A 24,264-nucleotide genomic window follows, 5' to 3' on the forward strand; every position below is an offset into this window, starting at 1 on the left:
AACAATTTCAATAATCAGTGAAATAAATTCAATACTTGATAAACATAATACATAAGAAAAATACGTCATTTAATCATATGAAATTTTCAGAACAAAATCAATTAAAAACTAGTTGTGCATAAACCTCTGATGAGTCACCTCTTGGCCTTGACTCAATGGGTCTTTTCCCTTTCCAGTGTCTTTTCTAACTAAAATACACAATTTAAAGTGTTTCAGTACTCATTTAAATTGTTTCTAGTAATAAGGTTCAATAATTAAATTTTATTAATACTATTCCTTTCATTAGTCAACCTATAATGTTGACCTTTAATATACACTAGGTGAATTAGTTTTAATTTCACTAATATGTTCCATTTTTCACTCCTCACATGTTGATATATGTTGCCAATTTCATTTCAAAGCTTATTGCATTTTATTATAATTATTCAGATTTCATGGCCAATGTTTTGTCTATTGGACCAAGCTACAGTGTAAATTTATAGATTTCTCTTTATTAAATTGTTTCTTAGTGTGTCTTCTTAAATTTCCTCTTTGAATCACTCCATTTGGAGTTGTATAACTCAAGTTATGATCAATTAACCATAACAAGGTCAAATCTAAATTTTAGTTTCCTTTTTAGGCATTTTTAGTTCTGAATTTACTAATTTATTTGGACTGTTTGTAATCACATTGTGGTCTAGCATTCTTCATAAGTATTGTCGCCCTATGTCTTAGGGACAACCATAAATTTTGCTTACCATTTTTCAAGTCTTATAGAATTCTTTATAGATAAATTGTTAACTTGGACTCAAAGGTCCTATATTGGCATGGTCCTTAATTAGGTCAATGGATTTGACCTTATATTCTGACCTTATACATTTATAATTTGAGGAAGTTGTCTAAAACAATATTTTAGGTCTCTTTCTTAGCTTTCCAGATTGGTATGGCCCATTTAAATTGGACACTTCTGGTGGGAGATATGCTTATTTGAATTTTCTAGATTTTATGGTCAAATGTGCTAATTCTAGATTTAGTGTGCCAACTTAATCAAGTTAATTGACCTAGTTCCCTTGATTTTTGGGTTTTGGTCAAATTACCAATATTGTAGATCTATGTCTTATTGAAATTTTGGGACTAATTTTATGTCATTTGGAGTTCTATGGACCAAGTTATGGTCATTTTACTATTGCTGGTCAAGTTGCACTTATATTGTAAAGTTTAGGTCATTTTTAGGTCAAAGTCAATTCGGCCAGTTTTTGTAACCCAAATTTGGTGATCATTTTGACTTGGTAATTGGCATTTCTGGGCTTGGTGTTCTTCACCAAAGTTGTAGCTTTATGTCTAAGCTTTCTAACCATATAAATTTCAGGTCATTTGGACCCATTTTGAGTGAGTTATGGCCAAAAGACTGATTACTATTCAAATGGTCAATTTCTGGGTTCTCAAAGTTTCAATTTCGGATTATGTCATCCTTTTAGGTCACTTCTAGGCAGAATTTGAGCAACACTTCTACATGAAAGTTGGCCTATTTTATGTCTAGTTTCACTTCCAATTAGGCTCATACCAATTGGAGTCACAACTTTACACTTATAGCCTAATTTATACACTGCTAACAATCACAACCTGCATAAGAGAATTTACAATACCAATTTGGCAATCCTCCCAATACTTCAATATTCATTCTTGGCACTTCTATATTTATTCAACAAAATTCCAGCAAAGTAAATTGGGCAGAATACTCAAGATTTCAAGGTACACAATACTCTATTAATATTCATCATGTAAGCCAATCCAATTTCAATATGCATACTCACCAAATTGTCACATACACTTCCATAACAAATACACACATACTGCCCTCAATTCAACTCTATCATATTTCATGAATAATTTTCATCAATTCACATACAAATTCAAGGATTTACAAGCTGCCAACCATGGCAGTTTACTAAGGCATTCAATTCCCTTTTTAAACTCCTAATTTCAAGTACTAACATATTTATACATGGGTATTAACTTGCTACACTTCAATTTGAATTAATCAACCTTAATTCCCATCAATTCCCATTAATTTAATGTAAGAAACACTCAAGTAATATAGGCTCCCACGACTGCCTAAAATTGGGCAGTCCAATAACTCAACAATTCCATCAATTTTCATCACCAATCAACTCATCTCAAGCTAATCAAAATACTGCCCAAGGTGTGTACTCCAACTTTAATGAAAGAACCTTGAAGATTTCATGGCTTGATCTTGGTGGATGAGAGCTTTAAGCTTTGGCTATCCATGGAGTTTCCCTTTGGAATTGAATTCGGCTATTTCAAGATGATGAAGAAGAAGAAGACGTGAAGTGGCCAAAACCTTGTCTTCATGTGCCATTTATAATCACTTAGTGGAGCACTAACCACCATTAACATTAAAATATGTCACAATTTCCCTTAATTGCACTAATGCCTTTATATTCCTTTAATTTATATTATGTGTAATATTTCTTATTTCCATGGCATTTCCAAAATTTAATACCATTTATTTTTAATGGACATTTAGGTCAAAAGCCAACTCTAGGTGTCAATTGACTAAAATGCCCCTCTTCGGGTTATATTTTCGATTTTTCAGTAACACCGATTTTTATCGGTTTTTAGATATTTCGTTTTTCTTTGTACTAATTCATTAATTTTTCTTTGATATTTCTAATGTCAATTACACCTCTATAGGCCTTTAATTATGTCTCAAATTTTAATTCTGAGGGTTTCCCACAGTCCTGAGGTAGGCTATTGCCATCGCCGTATCTTCCCGGTGCGGTCACCCATCGCTTCAGTGTCGACTCGTTTAACTTAGTTTCACTTTCTCTCTTTTATTTTTCTTTAATTTTTCTTGTATTTTCTTTTTATTTATTTCATCATTTTATGTCTGTTTATTATCACTGAAGTGTAGTTCCAGACATCCTAACTTGTCCGGACCAATATTAGGTCACCGGAGTAGTCAAATGTATGGACTACGTAAAGTGAGGGCATTACAATTCTTCCCCTCTAAATGAAAATTTCATCCTCGAAATTTATCGGATTCATATAACTGATATCGTTATCTCATAGTTTTACTCACTCTCCCATCATTGTGTCCTTTGCCTTTTGTGTTCCCACTCATAAAATTCTCTTATTCATTAGTTCCTTGATTTCTCATGCTAGAATCCTTACTAGTCATTCCGTCTCCTTTACTTACTCCAATCCTGTTAACTTGCCCTCGTCTAGGTATTCTACATTTATCAAATACAAATGTCTCAAATGCCTAAATCATTTCTTTCTGACAAAAATATCAAAATAACTATAAGACTCCATATCGAGGTCTAGATATCTTCGTCCTGAAGGTATTCTTTTTAATTTATAGTTATGCTAAAATCTCAAATTTTATAGTAATTCCTGTCGTATCGGTAGCTCACATTAGTGTAACCGAGTCACTGACTAATAGTGACCTTTCGATATGTTAGTTTTAAAGTTTTCAATTTCTAACTAAAATTTTCATATTTATTTCCCGTAATAGTACTCTTCTGTACCAAATCAAAGACTACTTACAAACATCCTTATCTTGGTATACCACGAGGAAGCACGTAGCTCTACACAATAATCCCATATCGGTACTGTAATCTACAGCTTACAATATAAACATCGAGAACATTACATAGTCACTACATTATAACCTCATGGACTAGGTTTTCTAACATTTTTTCTTTATACTTATTTCCTTCTCTGTCTTGTAAAGTCATATTAGTGGTCTCCTCATGTAATTATTTAAATTTAAAACTCATTACTTATATTTATGCCCAAGTAACCTATCAAAGCACTTGCAGGCGTTACATATCGCCGTCCCTGCAAGCCCCTTCTCTGTCTTTGGTGACAATTAAGGGTACCTATCAAAGCACCTGCAGGCGTTACGTATCGCCGTCCCTACAAGCCCTTGGTTGGTACCTATCAGAGAACTTTGCAGGCGTTACGTATCGCCGCCCCTGTAAGCCCCCTGATACCGATATTCATTGTCTTTTAAAATCATATCAAACATATATTGTCAATCCATGACTTTCCTTGTAGGCAGTACTGCTATCTGTAATCCCTAATTGGTATACCAATCGATCCATATAATACACATAAGCCTAGGTTTACTTTGAGTAATTAAGCATTATTCATTGTCTAACAAAATCTTCATGTCCATATATTGTGGAAAAGGTGGGTTCCACATCACTACTTCATGTGATTTAGCATGTAGTGATAACGAAATTTCCATGTCAATGTATAGTGGGAAAGTGGGTCCCACATACCTGTTTCAAGTAATTTAGTATATAGTGACTTAGTAAGGATAAGCCAATAATATTTTTCAAGAATCTTTCTTTAGGTTTAATTTCGGGATTTTAACTTTGCATATCACTTTGGACATTTTGTGGCCACTGTTTGGCCCCATTTCCTAAAAGGAAATTGTTCTTTTATGTCTTGTCTTTATTTCCCAAATGACTATTCGAGCTCTGACTCATAGGTTTCTCCCTCTTCTCTATTTCACGTTGCCCTTGTGGGGTTGGGTTTGTACTTGGGCTTGGGCTGACAGATTATCAGCCATTTGTTGAAAGAAAGTGGCTATTTGCTTGGCCATTTGTGTGGCAATTTGTACCGGTGAAACTAGTACAGTCGGGCCTTCAACACTCTGCGGAGCTGGGGCCTCACCTTGTACTTCCGCCGTTACAGATTGTTCTATTGTCTCATTCTTCTCTTCCATATCTTTTCACAGGATTTTCTATTTCCTGTACAACCAACACAAGGAGATTTCTCTCCATTAGTTCATATTTATGATGTAAATGTACTATATGTATTAAACATTTGAACAGTTATATTTACTAACAAAATTAATTCAATTTAACGATTCAAAATTTACTTTAAAACCAAGCTCTGATACCACTAAACATGTCACACCCTACTCATTCGTAAGATGTAACATGATCCCGTAGTACACCTAAAGAATTACCGTACTTCGCCTACCGGTAACTCATTAAATATACTACAAGGGATTTTAAATCAATTTTCGTGAAATTTAAATTATCGATTAAAATCTGGTGTTATAAAAATTTTTTCAAAATTTCGGCAGAGTGCCGGCTGTATTTTGAGAAAACAGTTCTTCAAACCTCGAAAGGAAAACACTCCCAATATGTTTTCTCAAATACAACTCCAATAAACTTCATTTCATCTCACAATTAAATATCAATAATCAAATCTTTTCATTTTCAAACCAACCTCATCATAAAAGAAACATTTCATTGATTTCAAGACTCAAAAATTAATATTTCCAAACTATACAGGTAAATGAAATCTCAAATTTACATTTACAATAATTTACATTTAATTACATACCAAAATATTTTACAAGAGTTTTTATACAACTGCTCAAATAATTTATATACATATATTTACATGCATACATCAAAACCTATGTACATGGGTATACCTATAATATACCTGGAGCTGATCTGAATGTGTCTTCAAGGAAGCTTACTAAACTGCTCTATGCTCTTTTCACCTGCGACAGCATGCAAAGCTATCGCTGAGTGGTGAACTCAGTGGTGCACAACTATAATTTAAAATATAATACCATATATATGTTGACAGAATTATAACAAATAATTTGAAAATCTTAAACTTCATAAAAATTCCAAAGGTCAAAATAATCATTGCCAATAATATAATTATTTGTTAAAATAACCTTGATCAAGAATTTCAATTTGTCAAATCACAATTGAACAATTAAAGTAATTCTAGTAATTTATGGAAATAAATATTAATTTCAACAACATCAAGTATGCATATATCCCATTTGAAATCAAAATTCTTTACTATTCAAAAGCCATTCTTTATCTCACTAACTATGCAAGACTAATCCGAAAGGGCCATCTTCGAGGTGATTCTAACTCTCTATGGTCGGGGAGGTCAAATCATCGTGTACAGTACATACCACAATAATGAAACTTCTGAAAGGGCCATAACAAAAAAACTTAGATCTAACCTCTAATAAGAGGAGAATCTAAGCCTGTGCACGTACCATGGTAATCAAAACAAAGCTAACTCCATTGTCTCCTCAACAAATGAGAGAGACAGGTAATAACCTAGTCAAGCATCTATAGTGAGATATAAAACAATATCATGAATCTCTTTGTCCTTTTTGTGAGCATAAATCACAACACTATTCGATTCAAAGTCAATTCCAATATTCAATAATTTTTATGCTCATCACAATTCAAAATATAAATTTGTATTTTTCCGTGCAAACCATCACAATTCAAAACATATTCTATCACAATTTTTCAAAATATAATTTATTCAATCCACAACAATGCTTAATATTTATTTAAATACCATTTCACAAAACTAAACTCATGCATACTATAACAATTTCAATAATCAGTGAAATAAATTCAATACTTGATAAACATAATACATAAGGAAAATACATCATTTAATCATATGAAATTTTCAGAACAAAATCAATTAAAAACTAGTTGTGCACAAACCTCTGATGAGTCACCTCTTAGCCTTGACTCAATGGGTCTTTTTCCTTTCCAGTGTCTTTTCTAACTGAAACACACAATTTAAAGTATTTCAGTACTCATTTAAATTGTTTCTAATAATAAGGTTCAATAATTAAATTTTATTAATACTATTCCTTTCATTACTCAACCTATAATGTTGACCTTTAATGTACACTAGGTGAATTAGTTTTAATGTCACTAATATGTTGCATTTTTCACTCCTCACATGTTGATATATGTTGCCAATTTCATTTCAAAGCTTATTGCATTTTATTGTAATTATTCAGATTTCATGGCCAATGTTTACTGTCTATTGGACTAAGCTACAGTGTAAATTTAACAGATTTCTCTTCATTAAATTGTTTCTCAGTGTGTCTTCTTAAATTTTCCTTTTGAATCACTCCATTTGGAGTTGTATAACTCAAGTTATGGTCAATTAACCATAACAAGGTCAAATCTAAATTTTAGTTTCCTTTTTAGGCATTTTCGGTTCTGATTTTACTAATTTATTTGGACTGTTTGTAATCATATTGAGGTCTAGCATTATTCATAAGTATTGTTGCCCTATGTCTTAAGGACAACCAAAAATTTTGCTTACTATTTTTCAAGTCTTATAGAATTCTTTATAGATAAATTGTTAACTTGGACTCAAAGGTCCTACATTGACATGGTCCTTAATTAGGTCAATGGCTTTGACCTTAAATTCTGACCTTATACATTTATAATTTGAGGAAGTTGTCTGAAATAATGTTTTAGAGCTCTTTCTTAGCTTTCCATATTAGTCTGGCTCATTTAAATTGGACACTTCTGGTGGTAGATATGCTTACTTGAATTTTCTGGATTTTATGGTCAAATGTGCTAATTCTAGATTTAGCGTGCCAAATTAATCAAGTTAATTGACCTAGTTCCCTTGATTTTTGGGTTTTGGTCAAATTACCAATATTGTAGATCTATGTCTTATTGAAATTTTGGGACTGATTTCATGTCATTTGGAGTTCTATTGACCAAGTTATGGTCATTTTACTATTGCTGGTCAAGTTGCACTTATATTGCAAAGTTTAGGTCATTTTTTGGTCAAAGTCAATTCGGCCAGTTTTTGTAACCTAATTTTGGTGATCATTTTGACTTGATAATTGGCATTTCTAGTCTTGGTGGTCTTCATCAAAGTTGTAGCCTTATGTCTAAGCTTTCCAACCATATAAATTTCAGGTCATTTGGACCTGTTTTGAGTGAGTTATGGCCAAAAGACTGACTAATGTTCAAATGGTCAATTTCTGGGTTCTCAAAGTTTCAATTACGGATTAGGTCATCCTTTTAGGTCACTTCTAGGCAGAATTTGGGCAACACTTCTGCATGAAAGTTGGCCTATTTTATGTCTAGTTTCACTTTCAATTTGCCTCATACCAATTGGAGTCACAACTTTACACTTATAACCTAATTTATACACTGCTAACAATTACAACCTGTATAAGAGAATTTACACTCCCAATTTGGCAATCCTCCTCCTCCCAATACTTCAATATTTATTCTTGGCACTTCTATATTTATTCAACACAATTCCAGCAAAGTAAATTGGACAGAATAGTCAAGCTTTCAAGGCACACAATACTCCATTAATATTCAACATGTAAGCCAGCCCAATTTCAATATACATACTCACCAAATTATCACATATACTTCCATAACAAATACACACATACTGCCCCCAATTCAACTCTATCATATTTCATGAATAATTTTCATCAATTCACATATAAATTCAAGGGTTTACAAGCTGCCAACCATGGCAGTTTACTAAGGTATTCAATTCCCTTTTTAAACTCCTAATTTCAAGTACTAACATATATATACATGGGCATTAACTTGCTACACTTCAATTTGAGTTAATCAACCTTAAATCCCATTAATTCCCATCAATTTAATGTAAGAAACACTCAAGTAATATAGGCTCCCATGGCTACCTAAAATTGAGCAGTCCAATAACTCAATAATTCCATCAATTTTCATCACCAATCAACTCATCTCAAGCTAAACATAAACTTTACTTAAGAAAGAAAGTGAATTGGACACTTACCTCTTTTTGGAGCTTGCTAAAACTTGATTAAATACTTCCCTTTTTGCTCTCAAAATACTACCTAAGGTGTGTACTCCAACTTTAATGAAAGAACCTCAAAGATTTCATGGCTTGATTTTGGTGGATGAGAGCTTTAAGCTTTGGCCATCCATGGAGTTTCCCTTTGGAATTGAATTCGGCTATTTCAAGATGATGAAGAAGAAGAAGGTGTGAAGTGGCCAAAACCTTGTCTTCATGTGCCATTTATAATCACTTAGTGGAGCACTAACCACCATTAACATTAAAATATGTCAAAGTTTCCCTTAATTGCACTAATGCCCTTATATTCCTTTAATTTATATTATGTATAATATTTCTTATTTTTATGGTATTTCCAAAATTTAATACCATTTATTTTTAATGGACATTTAGGTCAAAAGCCAACTCTAGGTGTCAATTGACCAAAATGCCTCTCTTCGGGTTATATTTTCTATTTTTTGGTAACACCGATTTTTGTCGATTTTTAGATTTTTTTGTTTTTCTTTGTACTAATTTATTATTTTTTTTCTTTGATATTTCTAATGTCAATTACACCACTATAGGCCTTTAATTATGTCTTGAATTTTAATTCTAAGGTTTTCCCGCAGTCCTAGGGTCGGCTATTGCCTATGCTGTAACTTTCTGGTGCAGTCACCCATCGCTTCGGTGTCGACTTGTTTAACTTATTTTCACTTTCTCTCTTTTATTTTTCTTTAATTTTTCTTGTATTTTCTTTTTATTTATTTCATCATTTTATGTCTGTTTATTATCACTGAAGTGTAGTTCCAGACATCCTAACTTGTCCGGACCCACATTAGGTCACCGGAGTAGTCGAATGTACGGACTATGTAAAGCGAGGGCGTTACGATTCTTTGCTTCTAAATGAAAATTTCATCCTCAAAATTTATCGAATTCATATAACTGATATCATTATCTCATAATTTTACTCACTCTCCCATCATTGTGTCCTTTGCCTTTTGTGTTCCCACTCATGAAATTCTCTTATTCATTAGTTCCTTGATTTCTCATGCTAGAATCCTTACTAGTCCTTCTGTCTCCTTTACTTACTCCAATCCTGTTAACTTGCCCTCATCTAGGTATTCTACATTTATCTCATACAAATGTCTCAAATGCCTAAATCATTTTTTTCTGACAAAAATATCAAAATAACTATAAGACTCTATATCGAGGTCTAGATATCTTCATCCTGAAGGTATTCTTTTTAATTTATAATCATACTAAAATCTCAAATTTTATAGTAATTCTTGTCATATCGGTAGCTCACATTAGTGTAACCGAGTCACTGACTAATAGTGACCTTTCGATATGTTAGTTTTAAAGTTTTCAATTTCTAACTAAAATTTTCATATTTATTTCCGGTAATAGTACTCTTCTGTACCAAATCAAAGACTACTTGCAAACATCCTTATCTTGGTATACCACGAGGAAGCACGTAGCTCTACACAATAATCCCATATCGGTACTGTAATCTGCAGCTTACAATATAAATATCGAGAACATTATATAGTCACTACGTTATAGCCTCATGGACTAGGTTTTCTAACATTTTATCTGTACACTTATTTCCTTCTCTGTCTTTTAAAGTCATATTAGTGGTCTCTTCATGTAATTATTTAAATTTAAAACTTATTACTTATATTTATGCCTAAGTAACCTATCAAAGCACTTACAGGCATTACATATCACCGTCCCTGCAAGCTCCTTCTCTGTCTTTGGTGATAATTAAGGGCACCTATCAAAGCACCTGCAGGCGTTCCGTATCGCCGTCCCTGCAAGCCCTTAGTTGGTACTTATCAGAGAACTTTGCAGGCGTTACATATCGCCGCCCCTGTAAGCCCCCTGATACCGATATTCATTGTCTTTTAAAACCATATCAAACATATATTGTCAATCCATGACTTTCCTTGTAGGCAGTACTGTTATCTGTAATCCCTAATTGGTATACCAATCGATCCATACAATATACATAAGCCTAGGTTTACTTTGAGCAATTAAGCATTATTGATTGTCTAACAAAATCTTCATGCCCATATATTGTGGAAAAGGTGGGTTCCACATCATTATTTCATGTGATTTAGCATGTAGGGATAACGAAATTTCTATGTTAATGTATAATGAGAAAGTGGGTCCCACATACCTGTTTCAAGTAATTTAGTATATAGTGACTTAGTAGGGATAAGCCAATAATGTTTTTTAAGAACCTTTCTTTAGGTTCAATTTCGAGATTTTAACTTTGCATATCACTTTGGATAGTTTGTGGCCACTGTTTGTCCCCATTTCCTAAAAGGAAATTGTTCTTTTATGTCTTGTCTTTATTTCTCAAATGACTATTCGAGCTTTGACTCATAGGTTTCTTCCTCTTCTCTATTTCACGTTGCCCTTGTGGGGTTGGGTTTGTACTTGGGCTTGGGCTGACAGATTATCAGCTATTTGTTGAAAGAAAGTGGCCATTTGCTTGGCCATTTGTACGGTAATTTGTACCGGTGAAACTGGTACAGTCGGGCCTTCGACACTCTGCGGAGCTGGGGCCTCACCTTGTACTTCTGCCGTCACAGACTATTCTGTTGTCTCATTCTTCTCTTCCATATCTTTTCACAGGATTTTCTATTTTCTGTACAACCAACACAAGGAGATTTCTCTCCATTAGTTCATATTTATGATGTAAATGTACTATATGTATCAAACATTTGAGTAGTTGTATTTACTAATAAAATTAATTCAATTTCACAATTCAAAATTTACTTTAAAACCAGGCTCTGATACCACTAAACATGTCATACCCTACTCCTTCGTAAGATGTAACATGATCCCATAGTACACCTAATGAATTATTGTACTTCGCCTACCGGTAACCCATTAAATATACTACAAGGGATTTTAAATCAATTTTCGTGAAATTTAAATCATCGATTAAAATTTGGTGTTATAAAAACTTTTTCAAAATTTTGGCAGAGTGCCGGCTGTATTTTGAGAAAACAGTTCTTCAAACCTGGAAAGGAAAACACTCCCAATATGTTTTCTCAAATACAACTCCAATAAACTTCTTTTCATCTCACAATTCAATCTCAATAATCAAATCATTTTATTTTCAAACCAACCACATCATAAAAGAAACATTTCATTGATTTCAAGACTCAAAAATTAATATTTCCAAACTATACAGGTACATGAAATCTCAAATTTATATTTACAATAATTTACATTTAATTACATACCAAAATATTTTACAAGAGTTTTTATACAACTACTCAAATAATTTACATACATATATTTACATGTATACATCAAAACCTATGTGCATGGGTATACCTATGATATACCTGGAGCTGATCTGAATGTGTCTTCAAGGAAGTTTACTCAACTGCTCTATGCTCTTTTCACCTGCGACAGCATGCAAAGCTATCACTGAGTGGTGAACTCAGTGATGCACAACTATAATTTAAAATATAATACCATATATATGTTGACAGAATTATAACAAATAATTTGGAAATCTTAAACTTCATAAAAATTCCAAAGGTCAAAATAATCATTGCCAATAATATAATCATTTGTTAAAATAACCTTGATCAAGAATTTCAATTTCTCATATCACAATTGAACAATTAAAGTAATTATAGTAATTTATGGAAATAAATATTAATTTCAATAAAATCAAGTATGTATATATCCCATTTGAAATCAAAATTCTTTACTATTCAAAAGCCATTCTTTATCTCACTAACTATGCAAGAAATAATCCGAAAGGGCCATCTTCAGGGTGATTCTAACTCCCTATGGTCGAGGAGGTCAAATCATCGTGCACAGTACACACGACAATAATAAAACTTCTGAAAGGGCCATAACAAAAAAACTTAGATCTAACCTCTAATAAGAGGAGAATCTAAGCCTGCGCATGTACCATGGTAATCAAAACAAAGCTAACTCCATTGTCTCCTCAACAAATGAGAGAGACGGGTAGTAATGTCACACCTTACCCCTCTGTAAGGCATAACATGATCCCGTAGAATACCTAATGAACTACCGAACTTCACCTACCGATAACTCATTAAGTATCCTACAAGGGATTTTAAAACAATTTTCTTATCTTTGATAAGTGGTGAGCATTTCAAATAAGTATTTAAAACATTTAGTTGAAATTAAAACTAATTAATATTTTTGGCCATTTTAGTTTTCCGCAAATTTTATAAAAATTTTGACAGAGTTTCCTCTGTATTTTGAGAAAACAGTTCTTCGAATACCTGTAAAAAGCACTTCTAAAAGTTTTTCTCAACCACTACTTCAATTTCAAACCCAATCTCAATCAATTTCTCAAATTCACAAGTTCAATAATTTCTTCAAAATACTGTCCATCAATATCATTTATTCGTATTCCATTCAAGATAAACAATTTATATATTCATCATACTAAAATTTACATTCAGGAAGTCCAAACTAAAATTTATTACAACTTTTATACAAACTTTGTACAAGCTGCTCAAGACCCATGTACATGTCCATACATTTATGTGCAATATATACATCAAAAGAAATATTTACGATTAGGGTATAAATTATACCCAAGACTTCAAGTGATGACTTCACACACCTCAAGACTCGATCTGCTGCTCCTCTAATCTCTATATCTGACAAAGAATAAAGCTATCACGAGTACTAAGACTCAGTGGTGCACAATATACTAAAATAATCTTTATGCAAAACTTAAAGCACATTCATTCAAAAATTTGACTAAACATGAAAATTAAATACAATCATGCATTGTAAGATTTTACATGTAAACCAAGTTTATTTCAAAGTATCAAAACACATTTCATAAAACCCACGCTTAAATCATGCCATTCAAAAATAGAATCTCAATAGCCAGAGGCTAAGAGAAATCACATGAATCTCGATAGCCAGAGGCTAAAGAGAAATCATGTCACAAGGCTAGCGAGCTCAAATATATGGATATCCATTCACATCCTCTTCTACTGGCACACCTCAACACTTCTCCAGAGAAGGAATCAAAATTGAACTAATTACCCCCACTAGTCGTGCTAGTGAGGTGTTCAAATATATGGTCATGATCTTGTGGTTTTAAAACTTATCTTAACAATTTGCTAAACATTGTCATTTCAAATATACACAATAATTTTCACAATTTGAATCAAAACATCATAAGTAAGGTCACAATACTTTCAACAATTCAAAGCAACAATAAAATGCATATTTCATTCATTTAATCAATGAATTTTTTTAAAGCATAGTAATATTGTGCACAAACCTCAAACGAAGTCGCCCTTTAGCCTCGACTCGGTTCCTCGGTTCCTTCGATATTCTTTTCAACTGAAACACACAATTTTACAATGTTTCAGTACTAGAACTTAAAATAAATTCAAAATAAACTTAGCTTCACATTTACCTAACTCTAACGTGTTAAATTCGACGTTCTCGAAATTTTGTGTTTCGGTTACTATTCACTGCACTATTCAAGTCAAATTATTGACTTTCTAAGGCTTAATAGGTATGGGAACTCCAACTTCACCCACATACCACATTTTGGTCACCAAACTTGTTGGTTTTGGTCATTTGTTTAAAGCTTAGGTCATTTTGGCAAAATTGCCAATTTTCGCTTTTGGTTTTCCGGTTGCACTATTCCATTGGTCGATCTACTGTTGGAATTTGACAAAACTTCCTTCATAGAAAATGTTCCTTATTGTCTTAAGTGTATTCTCATTTTTGGATCACCTCAATCGGAGTTTTGTAGCTCAAGTTATGGCCAAAATAAGTTTATCGTTTACGCAATCGCTCATACTGCAATTTAGGTGCTATCAGATTTTTGGTTCAACTTTGGTCAATTGTTTGATCAAGTTAAGTTCATAATTTGGTCTCACTTTCTTCATATGAAATGTTGTACTATGTCTTAGGTTTCCATCGGTTCAAGAATCGCCTAAATCCGAGTTTTCTAGAGAGAGTTATAGCTATCCAAACATTCCTGCTCAACTAAAAATCTGCAGAATTTCAGTACAGAAATTTTAACTTTGCTCAATGATTTGAATGAGTTAATGCCATAATTTGGGTTGGTGTTCTTCATGAAAGTTTTAGGTCTATATCATATCTAATTGCTGGTAACATTTCAGGTCAATTTGACCTACCTAGCTCAAGTTATGACCAAATGAACAGTTACTGTTCATTTGGTCAGTTTAGTGATGGCAGCCTGCTATCAACTCACTTTGGTCAATTGTTTCACCAAGTTTTGGTCAGTTGCAATGGTTCCTTAATGAAAATTGTGCTCTTTTATGTCTATTTTCATCTCCAATTGGTGGCATATCAATTGGACTTGTAAAATTTGAGTTTTGGTCCTTCAGTGGGTTTGGTCATGCTGCCAGCATGACCATTGACCTACGAATTTGGTTTAATTTCCTACCATTCCCACACAATTCATTTGGTCATAATTGACCACTATTTCACTTCACAATAGGTCAAACATGCCATTTATGTATTTCTCCAAAATTTGCCTCAAACCCTAGGCCTCCAAACCCTAATTCATCTAATTATGGTAATTAATCACAATTAATTGTTTTAATGCTAATCATTAAACACCAATAAGCTCACATACACCTTTAATTTCACCACGTTCATGCATACACATCCTCAAAACCTCGTTGACTAAAAGTTAGGTTTGGTCCTACAACAATTTATTTCATTGTATTTTTCCACAATTTCTAGTGTAATTCAACTACTTAATTATGAATTTAATCATAATATTAAAACTAACCACTAACCTCTTTTGTTGAATTTCTCCCTTTTCAAATCTTCTTTCTTTCCTCCTCTTTTGTTGTCAAAATGCTTGTCAAAGTCCAAGAACAAGACTTACTTAAAGGAGTTAGGAGTTTATAAAATAAAATCAAGCTTTTGAAAGCTTGAAATGGGTGTTAATGGTGGAAAGGAAATGAGAGAAATGAGGAGAAAGAGTGACGGAATGAAGTAATCAAAAAATTTTTTTCTTTTCTTTTATCTATTTTGCTTATGGAAGACCCTTAAATCCAAATTAATTAATTCAATTTATTAATTCTTTTATGACATCACCTTTGACTTTTCTAACTTCTTTCCTTTTCTTTTTCTATTTATTTTTCTATTAGTTCTTTAATTCTATTGTCGATTCCAAATTTTCTTTTCTCCGATTTTATTTGATGATTATGTCGAGTCAGCTCTCGGGGTCAATTGACCAAATTGCCCCTCGCCGGTTCATCCCGGTTTGTAAATAATCCAATATTTCTTCCGGCTCCCTGACCTAATTATTTGACTGACTTAACAGTTCTTTTTCGTGATTTTCTCTTTTCCACTATGTTCATAAGGGTCCTAAGGACATGACGTCACTTTTTACGGTTCGAAATTTGAGTTTAAAATGACTTCGCAGTCGTTCCTGAGGAGGTCACTCATCGCTGTGACTCTCGGCTCGTTTAACCTCTTATGTTATATTTTTCTTATTTATAGTTAACTAATTAAACATTACTAATTATTTGTGTTTATGGCTTCTCAAATTGTCTTAAGTGTGGCCCTAATCCCATTAATTGTCCGGACCGACACCGGTCACCGGAACAGTGAAATATACCAGGCTATACCAATAGGGGTGTTACAAGTAACCTAGTCAAGCTTCTATAGTGAGATATAAAATAATATCATGAATCTCTTTGTCCTTTTTGTGAGCGTAAATCACAACACAATTCGATTCAAAGTCAATTCCAATATTCAATAATTTTTACGCTCATCACAATTCAAAATATAAATTTGTATTTTTCCGTGCAAACCATCACAATTCAAAACATATTCTATCACAATTTTCCAAAACATAATTTATTCAATCCACAATAATGCTTAATACTTATTTAAATACCATTTCACAAAACTAAACTCATGCATACTATAACAATTTCAATAATCAGTGAAATAAATTCAATACTTGATAAACATAATATATAAGGAAAATACGTCATTTAATCATATGAAATTTTCAGAACAAAATCAATTAAAAACTATTTGTGCGCAAACCTCTAATGAGTTGCCTCTTGGCCTTGACTCAATGGGTCTTTTTCCTTTTCAGTGTCTTTTCTAACTGAAACATACAATTTAAAGTGTTTCAGTACTCATTTAAATTATTTCTAATAATAAGGTTCAATAATTAAATTTTATTAATACTATTCCTTTCATTACTCAACCTATAATCTTGACCTTTAATGTACACTAGGTGAATTAGTTTTAATGTCATTAATATGTTCCATTTTTCACTCCTCACATGTTGATATATGTTGCCAATTTCATTTCAAAGCTTATTGCATTTTATTGTAATTATTCAAATTTTATGGCCATGGTTTACTGTCTATTGGACCAACCTACAGTGTAAATTTAATAGCTTTCTCTTCATTAAATTGTTTCTCAGTGTGTCTTCTTAAATTTTCTTTTTGAATCACTCCATTTGGAGTTGTATAGCTCAAGTTATGGTCAATTAACCATAACAAGGTCAAATCTAAATTTTAGTTTCCTTTTTAGACATTTTCGGTTCTGACTTTACTAATTTATTTGGACTGTTTGTAATCATATTGAGGTCTAGGATTATTCATAAGTATTGTTGCCCTATGTCTTAGGGACAACTAAAAATTTTGCTTACCATTTTTCAAGTCTTATAGAATTCTTTATAGAAAAATTGTTAACTTGGACTCAAAGGTCCTATATTGGCATGGTCCTTAATTAGGTCAATGGCTTTGACCTTAAATTTTGACTTTATACATTTATAATTTAAGGAAGTTGTCTGAAACAATGTTTTAGGTATCTTTCTTAGCTTTCCAGATTGGTATGGCTCATTGAAATTGGACACTTTTGGTGGGAGATATGCTTATTTGAATTTTCTAGATTTTATGGTTAAATGTGCTAATTCTAGATTTAGTGTGTCAATTTAATCAAGTTAATTGACCTAGTTCCCTTGATTTTTGGGTTTTGGTCAAATTACCAATATTGTAGATCTATGTCTTATTGAATTTTTGGGACTGATTTCATGTCATTTGGAGTTATATGGACCAAGTTATGGTCATTTTACTATTGCTGGTCGAGTTGCACTTATATTGCAAAATTTAGGTCATATTTAGGTCAAAGTCAATTCGGCCAGTTTTTGTAACCCAATTTTGGTGATCATTTTGACTTGGTAATTGGCATTTCTGGGCTTGGTGGTCTTCATCAAAGTTGTAGCCTTATGTCTAAGCTTTCCAACCATATAAATTTCAGGTCATTTGGACCCATTTTGAGTGAGTTATGGCCAAAAGATTGACTACTGTTCAAATGATCAATTTCTGGGTTCTCAAAGTTTCAATTCCAGATTAGGTCATCCTTTTAGGTCACTTCTAGGCAGAATTTGGGCAACACTTCTACATGAAAGTTGGCCTATTTTATGTCTAGTTTCACTTTCAATTGGCCTCATACCAATTGGAGTTACAACTTTACACTTATAACCTAATTTATACACTGCTAACAATCACAACCTGCATAAGATAATTTACACTTCCAATTTGGCAATCCTCCTCCCCCCAATACTTCAATATTCATTCTTGGCACTTCTATATTTATTCAACACAATTATAGCAAAGTAAATTGGGTAGAATACTTAAGATTTCAAGGTACACAATACTCCATTAATATTCAACATGTAAGCCAACCCAATTTCAATATACATACTCACCAAATTGTCACATACACTTTCATAACAAATACACACATACTGCCCTCAATTCAACTCTCTCATATTTTATGAATAATTTTCATCAATTCACATACAAATTTAAGGGTTTACAAGCTGCCAACTATTGCAGTTTACTAAGGTATTCAATTCCCTTTTTAAACTCCTAATTTCAAGTACTAACATATATATACATGGGCATTAACTTGCTACACTTCAATTTGAGTTAATCAACCTTAATTCCCATCAATTCCCATCAATTTAATGTAAGAAACACTCAAGTAATATAGGCTCCCATGGCTACCTAAAATTGGGCAGTCCAATAACTCAATTATTCTATCAATTTTCATCACCAATCAACTCATCTTAAGCTAAACATAAACTTTACTTAAGAAAGGAAGTGAATTGGACACTTACCTTTTTTTGGAGCTTCCTAAAACTTCATCAAATACTTCCCTCTTTGCTCTCAAAATACTACCCAAGGTGTGTACTCCAACTTTAATGAAAGAACCTTGAAGATTTCATGGCTTGATCTTAGTGGATGAGAGCTTTAAGCTTTGGCCATCCATGGAGTTTCCCTTTGGAATTGAATTCGGCTATTTGAAGATGATGAAGAAGAAGAAGACGTGAAGTGGCCAAAACCTTGTCTTCATGTGCCGTTTATAATCACTTAGTGGAGCACTAACCACCATTAACATTAAAATATGTCAAAGTTTCCCTTAATTGCACTAATGCCCTTATATTCCTCTAATTTATATTATGTGTAATATTTCTTATTTCCATGGCATTTTCAAAATTTAATACCATTTATTTTTAATGGACATTTAGGTCAAAAGTCAACTCTAGGTGTCAATTGCCAAAATGCCCCTCTTTGGGTTATATTTTCGATTTTTCGGTAACACCGATTTTTGTCGGTTTCTTGATTTTTCGTTTTTCTTTGTACTAATTCATTAATTTTTCTTTGATATTTCTAATGTCAATTACACCTCTATAGGCCTTTAATTATATCTCGAATTTTAATTCTGAGGGTTTCCCGCTGTCATGGGGTCGGCTATTGCCTGCGTCGTAACTTTCTGGTGCGGTCACCCATCGCTTCGATGTCGACTCGTTTAACATAGTTTCACTGTGACACCCCTTACCCGTGTACAGTATACCCGAGTAAGTAATGCCACCGGTGTACTGGCACACTCTAATATACCTTACTTAATTTGTGTCATGCTTTTGAAGCTAATTTATGAAATATGATTTATTTAAGCCATTTATCAAAATTATTATTTATTTGGGGTTCCGAAAATTTTAAAGAAAATCCGGCGGAGTACCGGCTAAAAATGGAGAAAACAGTTCTTCGGAACCTGTTAAAAACACTTCCAAATAATTTCCAAACAATCCCAACTTCAATTTATCAATAAAATCTCAATATTAAGATCTCAACAACATTTCAATTCCAGTTCTCAATCATCCATCACATGTGATGATCACATATAAATCACAAGTAAACATTTACATTTCCATTCACAAGTACAATTTTCATAATTTACATAAACATCAATATACATTACACAAGTTTAATTACATATGAGAAAAACAAAGTTAAGTTACAAAATGTCAAAATGACACCTAATGTCCTACCAATGCACTGCAGAAGTTGAGGTGACACGGACACTGTGCAGGACTGCAGGATGGACTCACCCAGTCTGCGGTCTACTGGGCTCACGATCTGTATCTCCAGTACCTACGCGTGGCAAAAGCAACGCGCTAAGCAATAATGCTTAGTGGTGCAATAATATAATAAAAGAAAATAGCAAGAAATTAAATATGTAGTGAATGTATATGTTTTATTTGTTTGGTATTTGTATATCATTTACTTTGTCCACTTTTATTCATTTAGTTGCCCCAAGTAACCTACACTAGACAACTGGACTGGATAACGGGTAAACTGGCACTGGGTATCTAATACCTCGGGCCGTCACACCATCGGTCGCATATGCATCACCCGGTGTGCAACAGAACAGCTACCAAGCTGTAAATAATCTCAGGCACAAGGCCAAGTCTCAATGCAAATTCAGAATGGCTAAAAGCCATGAAATCACAAAATGGCATTTTTGCCATGTGTAGTACTGCTAACTGAACCCTATTGGCATGCCAAACTATCCAAACTAATCATGTTAGGTATACTAGGGCATTTGAAATTTTTAAATTCTTCAATTTGTGCATTTCAAGTTTTGGGGTTACTATTCACCTCTTTGGTCAACAAAAATGTTGACTTTTGGATAGAAAATATGTGTATTAGTTTTAACACCCCAAACATACCACATTTTGTATTTAAAACTTGTTGGAATTGATTGCCATTTCCATTTCTCAACTTAAATCTAAGAGGGCAGAATTTCAGTTTTGGAGACCCAATTTTACTGTTCCATTGGGTTCTGTTGCAGTTAGAATTTGAGGAAATGGTAAACATGAAAGTTGTTCCTTTTTTTGTCTAGTTGAATTTCCTTTTTTGAATCACTCCATTTGAAGTTTTGTAGCTCCAGATATGGTCCAAAAACCACAGCTGGCCGGATTTCCATTCTGCAGAAATTACCATATCTACAGTAACATGAACAGTGACTGCCACTGCCATTTGGGTTAGGTTCTGGCCATAATTTGCGGTAGGTTCCATCATGAAAGTTGTTTGTCTATGTCTTAAATTGTTGCTGTAAAAATTTCAGGTCAATTGACCAAATCTCCAGTGAGTTATGGCCAAATGAACAATTACTGTTCATTTGGTCAATTCTGCAGGGGCTGTTGCAGTGTGTCCGGATTGGGGCCAAGTTTTGGTCCTCTTGCTTTGGTCTTTTGGGCATGGTTTCTTCAGCAAAAATGTGCCATTATAAGCCTAGTTTCATGTCCAATTGGCCAAACATCAATTGGACTAACACAGCCAATGTTATGGCTGAGTAATTGGACTGAAATTTCAGTCCATTTCTGCTGTCCCTAGGCAGCATAGTCATTCACTTCACCATGCTATTTTTCAGTCCATATTATGGTCAAATCTCCTCAAATGGTCACTAATTGACCATTAGAAGGTTCTTTAACAATTGCATAGGCCAAGTTCACATTTTAGTCCAAAAACCCTAGTTCAAAGTCATGATTTATACAATTTACCTTAGTTAGCTACTAATTCACCATTCTTATGTTTATAAACTTCAAACATGGTTTCTAGTTCACTTCAAGCTCATCAAAAACACTCCCTCCTATTCCATAGCTAGGGCAGCCGAAATTCATGTACACATTCACAAGAATTTTGTTCATTTAATTTACATTTTCTCACTAAATTCAAGTTGCTATTCATGAAATGAAGGAGTTTTAAGTATATAGTGCACTAACCTTGAATAGGGCAGATTTTTCTCAACTCTAAACTTCACTTTCCTTCACTTTCTAGGCTGCCAAAAGCTCTCCCAAGATGAGTGGACAACTTTCTATGAAAGGGGTTTAGGGTTTATGGTGGAACAAAGAGGGAAATGGAGCTTGAATGGTGTTTTAATGGTGGTTTAGGGTAAGGGCATGGGTTCGGCTGGTTGGGGAAGAAGAATGGCTGATGGCATTTTTAATTCTTTGATCTTGGTTTGTCTCTTTTATTGGTTAAGTAAATGAATTGCTTGCATATGATTGGTGGAGTTTTTAAATGACCTCATACTATGTCATTATTTGCATTATTTTGCATTTTCTTTTCTTTTCTTTCACTACTCATTTCAAATTTCATTTTTAGTAATGTTTCTTCATATTTTATGTCATATTAATTATTTACTCAACTGGACAAGTCGGCCAAAAATCACCTCTGAAGGCGAAATGACCAAAATGCCCTCCGTTTAGCTTAACAGGTCAAAATTGTCTGTACCGATTGAAAAATTTTTCTAGGTATTTTCTTGGCATTATAATGCCATGGGAACCTCAATAACCCTTTTCTAGAGTCCCAAAAATTATTTTATAATTTTTCCCGAGTCTAGGGATACTCGTTGCGAGAAAAGCAACTTCCCTCTGGTTACCCATCGCTAGGACACATGCTCGTTTAACTTGGTTGTATTTTATTTTTTTAAAATTTTTAATAAATTATTCTAATTAATATTTGAGTTAATTATGGTTCCTGACTTAAGTTTAATTATTTTTCCGAACATTCTAGGTCCGACCGACACCAGTCCTTTGGAACAGTGAGAATGTACGGAATGATTCTGGGAGGGTGTTACAACTCTTCCTCTAATTTAAATTTCGTCCTCGAAATTTACCTGATGCAAATAGTTGAGGGAACTGTTGCCTCATCGTCTCTTCACTTTCCCAAGTTGCCTCCTCGGTGTTGTGGTGCCTCCAAAGCACTTTCACCAGTGGAATCTGTTTGTTCCTCAACTCTTTCACTTCCCGAGCCAAGATCCGTAGAGGTTCTTCTTCATATGTCAAATCCGGTTGTATTTCAATTTCTTCTCTGGAGATGACATGTGAAGGATCTGAGCGGTATCTTCTGAGCATGGATACGTGAAACACATTGTGAATCTTGTCCAGCTCTGGTGGTAAAGCTAGCCTATAGGCCACTGGACCCACACGTTCAATTACTTCATATGGGCCAATGAACCTAGGGCTCAACTTACCTTTTCTTCCAAACCTCAACACTTTCTTCCATGGTGACACCTTGAGGAACACTTTGTCACCAACCACATATTCTATTTCTTTTCTCTTCAAGTCGGCATAGGATTTCTGTCTGTCTGAGGCAACCTTGAGATTGGCTTTGATTAGTTTTACTTTGTCCTCAGTCTGTTTCACCAGGTCTGGGCCCACTAATTTGTCTTCGCCCAATTCAGTCCAGCACACTGGAGTTCTACATTTTCTTCCATACAGTGCTTCATACGGGGCCATTTGAATGCTAGCTTGGTAGCTATTGTTGTATGCAAATTCTGCCAGTGGGAGGTATCTATCCCAGCTTCCCTCAAACTCATTGACACAACTCCTCAGCATATCCTCAAGGACTTGACATATATTTCATGTTATTGTTATCATTTTAGTTCAACATTTGTATCAATTTCATGGGTTTCAATTGTTTACCTGGATTACTCTTTCTGATTGCCCATCCGTCTGAGGATGGAAAGCTGTGCTGAAATGGAGTTGTGTACCCAAGGATTCATGCAACTTTTTCCAAAATCTCGATGTAAACCTTGGGTCTCGATCAGATATGATGGAAAGTGGAATTCCATGCAGTCTAACTATCTCACTGATATACAATTCTGCTAACCTCTCTAGTGAGTAGTCAGTCCTAATCGGTGAAAGTGTCTTGACCGTCAATCTATCAACTATCACCCATCTTTGCATCATGTTTCTTAGGGTGAGAGGTAGACCACTTACAAAATCCATGGTGACCCGATCCCATTTCCATTCAGGTATGCGTATAGGCTGTAGCAAACCCGATGGAACTTGATGTTCTGCCTTGACTTGCTGACATGTCAAGCATTTAGTCACATAGTCAACTATGTCTTTCTTCATACCAGGCCACCAATACTGAAGCTTCAGATCATGATACATCTTTGTACTTCCTGGGTGCATAGCATATACACTGGTGTGTGCCTCTTTTAGAATACTGGTCTTCAATTCCCCATCATCTGGTACACACAGTCTTCCTTTGTAGTACAGGCACCCATCTGCTTTCACCCCATAATCAGTTACTTTTCCCTCTGAGATCTTGCTCATAATGGCCATTAACTTTTCATCTGCCTTTTGCCTATCTAAAATCTGCTGTAGCAGGTTTGGCCTCACTTGCAACTCAGCCAAAATAGCTCCATCTCGAATCAAAGATAGACGGGCATTCAATGATCTCAAAGCTGTGATCGACTTTCTGCTCAAAGCATCAGCAACTACATTTGCCTTCTCAGGATGGTAGTCAATTA

The sequence above is a fragment of the Hevea brasiliensis genome, chromosome 13, assembly GCF_030052815.1.
Source record: "Hevea brasiliensis isolate MT/VB/25A 57/8 chromosome 13, ASM3005281v1, whole genome shotgun sequence".
NCBI classification, from domain to species: Eukaryota; Viridiplantae; Streptophyta; class Magnoliopsida; order Malpighiales; family Euphorbiaceae; genus Hevea; species Hevea brasiliensis.